This window comes from Heterocephalus glaber, unplaced genomic scaffold (assembly GCF_053883595.1).
Source record: "Heterocephalus glaber isolate CG9 unplaced genomic scaffold, H.glaber_assembly_v1.0 deba00001531, whole genome shotgun sequence".
NCBI classification, from domain to species: domain Eukaryota; kingdom Metazoa; phylum Chordata; class Mammalia; order Rodentia; family Bathyergidae; genus Heterocephalus; species Heterocephalus glaber.
Window position 1 is genome coordinate 8,702,564 of NW_028258329.1, and position 8,930 is coordinate 8,711,493.

Sequence of the window (8,930 nt, forward strand, 5' to 3'; positions counted from 1 at the left end):
TTTTACTGGGTGAGTTTACTCACTGTAACTTAAATCTTTGATAGACTTAGGTGTATTTCATCTAGTAAAAGCTTGCAGGATAGGATACAGCAAGAAGGCCGTATTTATAGAGCTCACCTATGAAGCACATGATATTTCATGGGACTATGATTTTTTGCATGTTTGAAAGCACATCAATAAAAATCATGTGTAAAGTTGAAATTCACTTCCTCTAGATTCATCTTGGTTTTTGAGTGTATTTCATATATTCATCTCACTCACTCTAAAGCCCATAGAAAAATCTCTGCAGGTTCCCTACCTGGATATTCACACTAACTACAGTAATGACAACATCTGTCCAAGCGACCAACACTTGAGGAGTTTCCCACTTTAAATGTTCTTTGCCAATTTCATTTTATGACAACGTCATCGTCATCTTCCGAGATGTCTGAGAGAAAGAGTAACTTAATTTACTGTGCCAAGGTCCCTGGGAGGAAGGAGAACAGCGCATGAAATGAAACTACCCAACTGTGGAGTTGATCTCGAACCAGCCAAGGGACACAGCAGGCTGTCTCAGACAAAGCACTCTTTCAGTTTTTTGTTCTTCGTATAACTGTCTTTTTTTTTTTAATTTGTTTTTTCACAGAAGTTTATCTTATCTACATATAACAGAAATAACTTTCATAGATGCCATTCTTTACATGAAATGTGTAGCATTTGAGAATGTAAATTTATCTTCAAAGGATGAAATGCATAGCAAGGATATGGAAGGCTAAGAGAAGCACTCCAGGAACAAATTCCATCAGTCTGATGTTGTGTTTCTACCAAACTGATTTACTTCTCAAAGGACCGTGATCTTCAGGTACTGTGCAGGTCCTGGGGTTGGTCGTGTCTCAGGGCTCTCAGAAATACGTGTACTTAGTGGGGTCAGCACTAAGTGAACCTCCTCTCCATCTTCCTCTGGACTCCCTTGCACCCTACCATGTCCCGAATCCCTGGAGAGAAGATTCCTACTCAGACTTCTCTAAAGGCTGTGTTTCAGCCTAGAGAGTTTTCCCGGAACTTCACATATACAAGACCGTCATTATGTACAATCATGTCATTCCCTTCCTCTGAAGAGCCAGGATTCAACTTTGGGGTTTAGGGGCTGACCACTTGCACTTTTGGCTAAACGTCTAAACTTGCTGCTTTGGACTACTGGTGTGAATGTTTGTACATTGAAGAGATGCTAATGATAATGATTTTTATTGCTGATTTGATTATATTTCTCATCCCATATCCTTCTGGATTGGACGGATTTTTCCATTTAATCTATAGCTGGGAATTTCTCTGGAAAGTAGAGGAAAGGAATAGAGTTTGCTGATGGAGTCCAATATGGTGAATGTTTAATTTAAAAAATTATTACAGTAGAAGACATACTGCCATTAATCACTCTCAAAACACTCCCCCTCAAATTGAAAACAGTTTTTCTATTTTTATTGTTACTTTTTGCATCAGTTCCTGAAGTTATCTTTCAAGTGTACCTTTAGTTGTGCTGTCATGGTTATCCTGAATTAATTCTAAATGCTTATCTTTCATGGTCCTTTTGCCTTGGGGGAATAGACAGAAGTCACATGGTACCTGATATCTATCTGATCTGGAGAATAAGGTGGATAAAGATACATCATAATTTTTTACTATATAGAAATTGCTGTAAATGTTTGATCAGTGAGAGGTAATAGACAAAAAAAAAGACAGTAAAAGATATATTGCCATGAATCCCTCTCAAAATATTCCTCCCTTTCTTTGAACACATTTATCCTATCATTCCTGGCAATGTGTCATTTACTGTTGTAAGTTTTTAAAAATTAAGTATTCAGTGTACTTTTAAAATTATCCCTTGTAGAATTACAGATTGCTACGGGCAAGCTTGACTTTTGTCAGATGCGTGGGTTCAGATTTGGAGCTGTCACATTCTGAGAGGCATTGGCAAAGTTGGAATCTAAGGTACTTCATCCTTAAACCTGAAGTATAGTACTTACTTCTGAGGTCTGTTGGAGGAATTACGTTTGGTGATTGGCACTAAGTGAGTTATCATGGAGTCCTCAGAGTTTTCCTTCCCCTTTTTGATTCTCCTAGCCTGACCCTTTCCATTGGCAACTGAACTTCCAGACACTGTTGTAGAACAGAATCTCCCACTGCAGAGTATCTCTGACTTGATTTCTGCCTGGCCCTGGGATTGCGAATCTTGAAGCATAGGATGTAAAAAATGTCATATGGCTCATTCAGAAGGCTCATTGTAAAGGAATGAAACAAACGATTCATAGGTGTTGAATCTTTTCAAAAAGTACTTCGACTTATGGCCTTGCCTGAAGCTTGGAATGTTAGATGAAAAAAAAAATCCCCAAAACAAAAACCACCTTTGACTACACAAAGGCTAGCTCGCATTGATTCAGGCTTTTAGAAAACTGGTAAGAAAATTTAGAGAGGACGCTGTGTGGTTTCAGAACTGAAAATCTCTCACCACACATCAATTGGATCTGACTGTTGTCTCTCTATAATTTATCTGGCCTGCAGATGTACCTATTGAGATAAATTTATCCATCAGCTTGGGAGGATATGCTCAGCTTCTGAGCCAAACAGATACCAGCAGGAGTGACAGTTTTCTTAGAAAACTTAGCATTGTGGTGTCTCAGAGTGAAAACTCTTGAGTGCCTCCCCAAGGTTGAGCTAAAACATCCACCCTTGCAGCCTAGTTTCTATTCTACCCTATAAGCCATTTGTCAGTAGAGTCTTGGCTCAGATTCTTTAAAGTATTTGGCTATTTGAATTTTCTTCAGAAAACCAAGAGGGAGGAAAAAACATGGGTTTCTGCTTTTCTATCCATGTAGAACCACAAACTGTGGTTGTGCAGGCAGATGTCACTGCGCAAGACATAGGCTCCTTTTGGAATTTTGCTCTTTAAAGTTGGCCAGGGCACAACCTTCCCATGCTACATCATGGTCTCTGTGACACTAACTGAGTGTTTTGTAACCTCCAGAGGTATTTATTTTCAGGGAATTTTTCAAAGCCCCTCCATTTCCTAACTGGGCTTCCACTTACTGAACCTGATATAAATGACTGCTTGGTCTCTAATTGAATTCTTCAAGCCCCCTGAATATTTTTCACTGAGAGCTCTGTTTTCACAAACTCCTATCTGCCTAATCTGAATGGTTTATTGCCTGTTCCAGGCCTGCCTTGCTGCAATGCTATCTTGCTTCATTTTGTTTTTTAATTAATTTTATTGGTACATTTTAGGTACACAATATAATGACATTCATCATTGGGAATTTGCACCTTTACATAATCTCTCTTGGTTCTTATTTTTTCCCCATTCCCCTGCCCTCCCTCCAACCCCTCCATCCCGCCCTATTTACAAAGATTTTGTCTCCATTTTTTCATTTTCTCCTATTCCATTCCCTTCTTTCCTTTGCCCCTTTTCTTCCTATTTCATATTATATATTATACCTTTTAGTCTTGATTTATACTTTCAGTTCCTCACACTAGAGAAACTATTCAGAATTTACACGTGTGTCCTATTTATTTCATTTAAGAGTGTCGCCTCAACGTGCATCCATTTAGCTATAAATGTCTCTAATTTCTCATTCTTTATAGCTTAGTAGTACTCCATTTTATAAAAAAACAAGATTTTCTTTAACCAGTCTCCAGTTGATGGGCAATTGGGCTGCTTCCACATTTTAGCTATTACAAATTGTGCTGCTGTGAACATATGTACACATATATTACTGTGGTATGATTCCTTTAATTCTTTGGGGAAGATACCCAGCAGTGGAATATAGCTGTGTCAAATGGGACTTCCAGTCCTAGTTCTTTGAGGTATCTGCATACTGATTTCCATAGTGGTTGTACCAGTCTACACTCCCACCAGCAGTTCCTCTTTCCCCACAGCCCCGCCAGCATTTGTTATTGGTTGATTTCATGATAGCAGCCATTCTTTCTGGGGTGAGATGGAATCTCAGCATTGTTTTCATTTGCATCTCTTGAATGACCAGTGAGGTTGAACATTTTTTCATATGTTTATTTGCTATTTCTATTTCTTTACCTAAGAAATGTCTGTTCATTTCAGATGCCCATTTTTGGACTGGGTCTTTAAATTTGGGAGGTCTGATTTTTTAAAATTCTTTATAGATTCGAGATAGTAGACCTTTGTCTGAGGAACAGCAGGTGAAAATGTGTTCCCACATTGTAGGTTGTCTCTTCACAATGTTGGTGATTTCTCTTGCAGTGCAGAAGCTCTTTAATAAGAAGAGATCCCACTTGTTGATTGTTTGTGCTTGTTCACAAAATATATTCCTACACCAATGTCAGCAAGAGTTCTACCTCACCCCTGTTCCAGTGGTTTCAGGGTTTCTGTTTTAATTTTCAGATCTTTAATCCATTTTGATTTTAGTTAATGGTGAGAGATATAGTTTTAATCTTTGGCAAGGTGAAACCCAATTTTTCCAGCTCCATTTATTAAAGATGCTATCTTTCCTCCAGTGAGGGTGTTTGGCTCCTTTGTTGAAGATGACGTGTCTGAGTATGTCTGGAGTTGTTTATGGATCTTCTAATCTGTTCCACTGGTCTTCAGGTCTGTTTCTTTGTCAGTACCATGCTGTTATTATCACAGTAGCTTTGTAGTATAGTTTCAAGTTGGGGGTTGTAATACCCCCTGCCATGTTTCTTTTGCCTAGAATTGCTTTTGCTGTTCTAGGTCTCTTACTCTTCCAAATGTATTTTTGGATTGTTTTCTCAAGAGCTGTGAGGTATTATGCTGGGATTGAAAATTGGGATTGCATTGAATCCATATAGCAGTTTTGGAAGTATGGCCATTTTCACTATGTTGATTCTTCCAACCCAGGAGCAAGGGATGTCTTTCCGTTTTCTGATATCTTCAATCTCTCTTTTCAGAGTGCTATAGTTGTCAGAGAAGAGGTCTTTGACTTCTTTTGTTAGGTTGATTCCTAGGTATTTCAGTTTTTTGAGTGCTATTGTGAAAGGAATCATTTTCCCTATTTCTCTCTCAGTGAGTCTGTCATTCGTGTAGAGGAAAGCTATTGATTTTTGTGTGTTGACCTTGTATCCAGCTACTCTACTGAATTTGGTTATTAAGTGTAGAAGACTTTCAGTGATGTTCTTGGGGTCTTCTATATAGAGTATCATGTCATCTGAAAATAATGACAATTTGACTTCTTCATTTCCTATCTTTATTCCTTTTATTTCTTTCTCTTGTCTAATTGCCATGGCTAATGTTTCTAAAACTATATTGAACAAGAGTGGTGATAGTGGGCATCCTTGTCTTGTTCCTGACTTTAGTGTGAAGGATTTCAGTTTTTGACCATTTAGTATGATACTGGTTGTTGGTTTTTCATAGATGGCTTTTATCAGATTGAGGTAGAGACCATCTGTTCCAATTTTTTGTAGAGTTTTTATCATAAATGTGTGTTGGATTTTGTCAAATGCTTTTTCTGCATCTATGGAGAGGATCATATGGTTTTTGTCCTTGGCTCTATTGATATAGTGTATTACATTGATTGATTTGCGTATGTTGAACCATCCTTGCATCCCTGGGATGAATCCCACTTGGTCAGGATATATGATCTTCTTGATGATCTTTTGCATTCTATTTGCCAGTGTCTTAGTAAGGATTTTTACATCTATGTTCATTAGTGAGATTGACCTATAGTTCTCTTTTTCAATTAGGTCTTTCTCTGCTTTGGGGATCAAAGTGATGCTTGTTTCCAGGAATGAATTGGAGAGTATTGCTTCCCTTTCAATTTCATTGGCGGGTTTAAACAGTAGTGGCAGTAGTTTCTCTCTAAATGTCTTGTAGAATTCGGTAGTGAAGCCATCAGGACCCAGCTTTTCTTAGTTGGTAAGTTTTTAATTTCATTTTCAATAGAATTGATTGATATTGGGTTGTTTAGAATTTTTAGGTCTTCTTTGTGCAACTTTGATAATTCATACATATCTAGGAATCTGTCCATTTCTTCTGTGTTGTATAGGTTCTTGAAGTAGGTATTGATGATCCTCTGGATTTCTGCTGGGTCCATTGTAATTTTATCCTTTTTATTCCTGACTGCATGGATTTGGGCCTTTTCTTTCCTTTTCCTGATAAGGTTGGCTAAGGGTTTGTCAATTTTGTTTATTCTTTTGAAGGACCAACTCTTGGCTTCATTGATTTTTTTTTGTATCATTCTCTTAGTCTCCATTGCATTGATTTCTGCTCTGATGTTTATAATTTCCTCCCTTGTATGAAGTTTGGGTTTGTCCTGCTCTTCTTTTTCTAGAAGCTTGAGGTTCAGCATCAGGTTGTGTAAGTAATCTTGCTCTGTTTTCCTAATATGAGTATTCAGTGCTCTGAATTTCCCTCATAAGACTGCTTTCATTGTGTCCCATAGATTCTGATATGTTGCATTGGCATTTTCATTTAATTGTAGGAACTGTCTGATTTCTTCTTTAATTTCCTCTGTGACCCATTGGTTATTAAGAAGTGTGTTGTTTAGTTTCCATGTGTTTATGAAATTCTTGTGGTTTCTTTGGCTGTTGATCTCCAATTTCATCGCACTATAGTCTGATAATATACAGGGATAACTTCAATTCCTTTGCACTTACTTAAACATGTGTGAGTGAGTATATGGTCTATTTTGGAGAATGGCCCATGTGCAGCTGAAAGTGAATGTACTGTTAATGCTCTGTAAACATCTGTTAAGTTCACGTGTTCAAGTGTTTGATTGAGTTCTAGTATTTTGTTGCTCATTTTTTGTCTAGTTGATCTATCTATTTGTGACAGTTGGGTATTGGGGTCCCCCGCTACTACTGTATTAGTGCTTCTATGATTTTTCATGTCTGTTAGTATTTGTTTTATATATTTGGGTGCACTAGTGTTTGGTGCATAGATATTTATGATTGTTGTCTCTTCCTCTTGGATTTTTTTCCTTTACAGGGATGTAGTGTCCTTTGTCTCTCAATCAGTGTTGGTTTGAAATCCACTTGATCTGTAAAGAGGATAGCTACTCCTGCTTTTTTTCAGGTTCTTGTTGCATGGAGTATTGTTTTCGACCCTTTAACTTTCAATGTATGAATTTCTTTTTGAATTAAGTGTGTTTCTTGTGTGCAGCATATTGTTGGATCTTGCTTCTTGACCCATTCTGCCAGTCTGTTTCTTTTTATTGGTGAATTGAGACTATTCACATTGATGGCTATAAGTGATACGTATTGTGTTATCATTGTTGTGAGTTTTTCTTTTTGTTGGATTCTCCCCCTTTGCATTTAATTTCTTTTGTGCCCAATGGATTCATTCTCCTGGGCCTCTTGGTGTTGTAATCCTCATTGTCTTTTCCTAGTATATTGTCTAAAATTTTTGCAGTGCTGGTTTGGTATTCATGAAGTTCCTAAGATGCTCTTTGTAATGAAAGTATCTTATTTCCCCATCAATTTTGAAAGATAGTTTTGCAGGATACATCAATCTGGGTTGGAGGCTGTTTTCCTTTAGGGCTTGAAATACATCACTCCAAACTCTTCTTGCCTTGAGGGTTTGCATTGAAATGTCTGTTGTGATTCTGATGGGCTTTCCTTTGTATGTGATTTGTTTCTTTTGTCTAATTGCTTGTAGAATTTTGTTCTTCTGTTAGGTTTCTGGAATATTAACTATTATATGCCTATGTGTAGATTTTTTTTTGATGAAGGCTAATAGGAGTCCTATTTGCTTCACTTATCTGTATGTCAAATTCTTTTCCCCTGCTTGGGAAGTTTTCTGCCATCACTTCTGTGAACAGTTTTTTATGTCATCTGCACTCTCTCCTGTTTCTTCATTGACTCTGATCAGTCTTATGTTATTCTTCTTTGCCTCATCTAGCAACTCTTGGATTGATTTCTCATGGACCCTTACAATTTTAAAGCAATTTTTCTTATCTTGGTCACTAATTGCAATCTTATCTTCTATATCTGAAATTCTGTCCTCACATTGGCTCATTCTGTGCATAAACTTTCCATGGAGTTTTTAATCTCCTGGAAATCTGTTTGCATGTGTTTTTTGCAATCCATTTGTTCCCTATGTTGGGATTCCATCATGTTCCTCAGGTCCTCTATTTTTTTATGTGTGTCCTTTCTAAATTTATTAATAATATCTTGCACTATGGGCACAATCTCTGCTATTATCTGAGAAATTATTACTGATTTCATTTTTTCCAGATCCTCTTTTGTTGCCAGTTCAGGGAGTCCAGGTGGTTGAGTATCAGTTTGTTTCATCTTGTTTCCCTTTGAGGTTGCTTTAGGTGATCTGGAATTCTGGTTTTGAGACCTGTTTATGTGTCTTCTCATTTAAATGGGGGGTGGGGTGGGGTGTGTACCACTGGTGCCTGTGTAGCTCACCTCCTGGGTGCTGGGAGTGGTGGTACAGTGGGCCGGAAGGCTCATCTCCTCCTATCTTGCTGCATTCTTGAGTCAGTTTCTATCATAAACTCACATTCTTGAATTTATTTAATAAATCTTATAGTGCAGGCTATAAATAGTCAGGCCATTTTATGTCAACAGAACAATAGATGTACACTCAAATATCTATAGTTCCAAGACAGGAGATCAAGGATTTCATGGACCTGAGAACATACTGTGTATTCACAAATGAAGCAAACCATAGGGCAATATTATTTAAGAAGCAGAATGTTGTGGAATGGCACCTTTTGTTCAGTTCAGAGACTAGCAAATGCACTTGTAGGCAGTCATTCCTGATTGAGGCTTTTGTTTCCCTCTTCTTTTAAATTCTCTGTTCAATCTTTGTATCCAACATTCTGACACATTGAATTTACATCCTATATACTTAGAAACAAAAATCTCTTCTAGGCCCCACAACCATCCACACTTTAATCCCATAGGTGCCTTTCACACCTGGTGTGCACGAGCTGGCTGCAGGGAGGGACAGCATTGGATTTCAT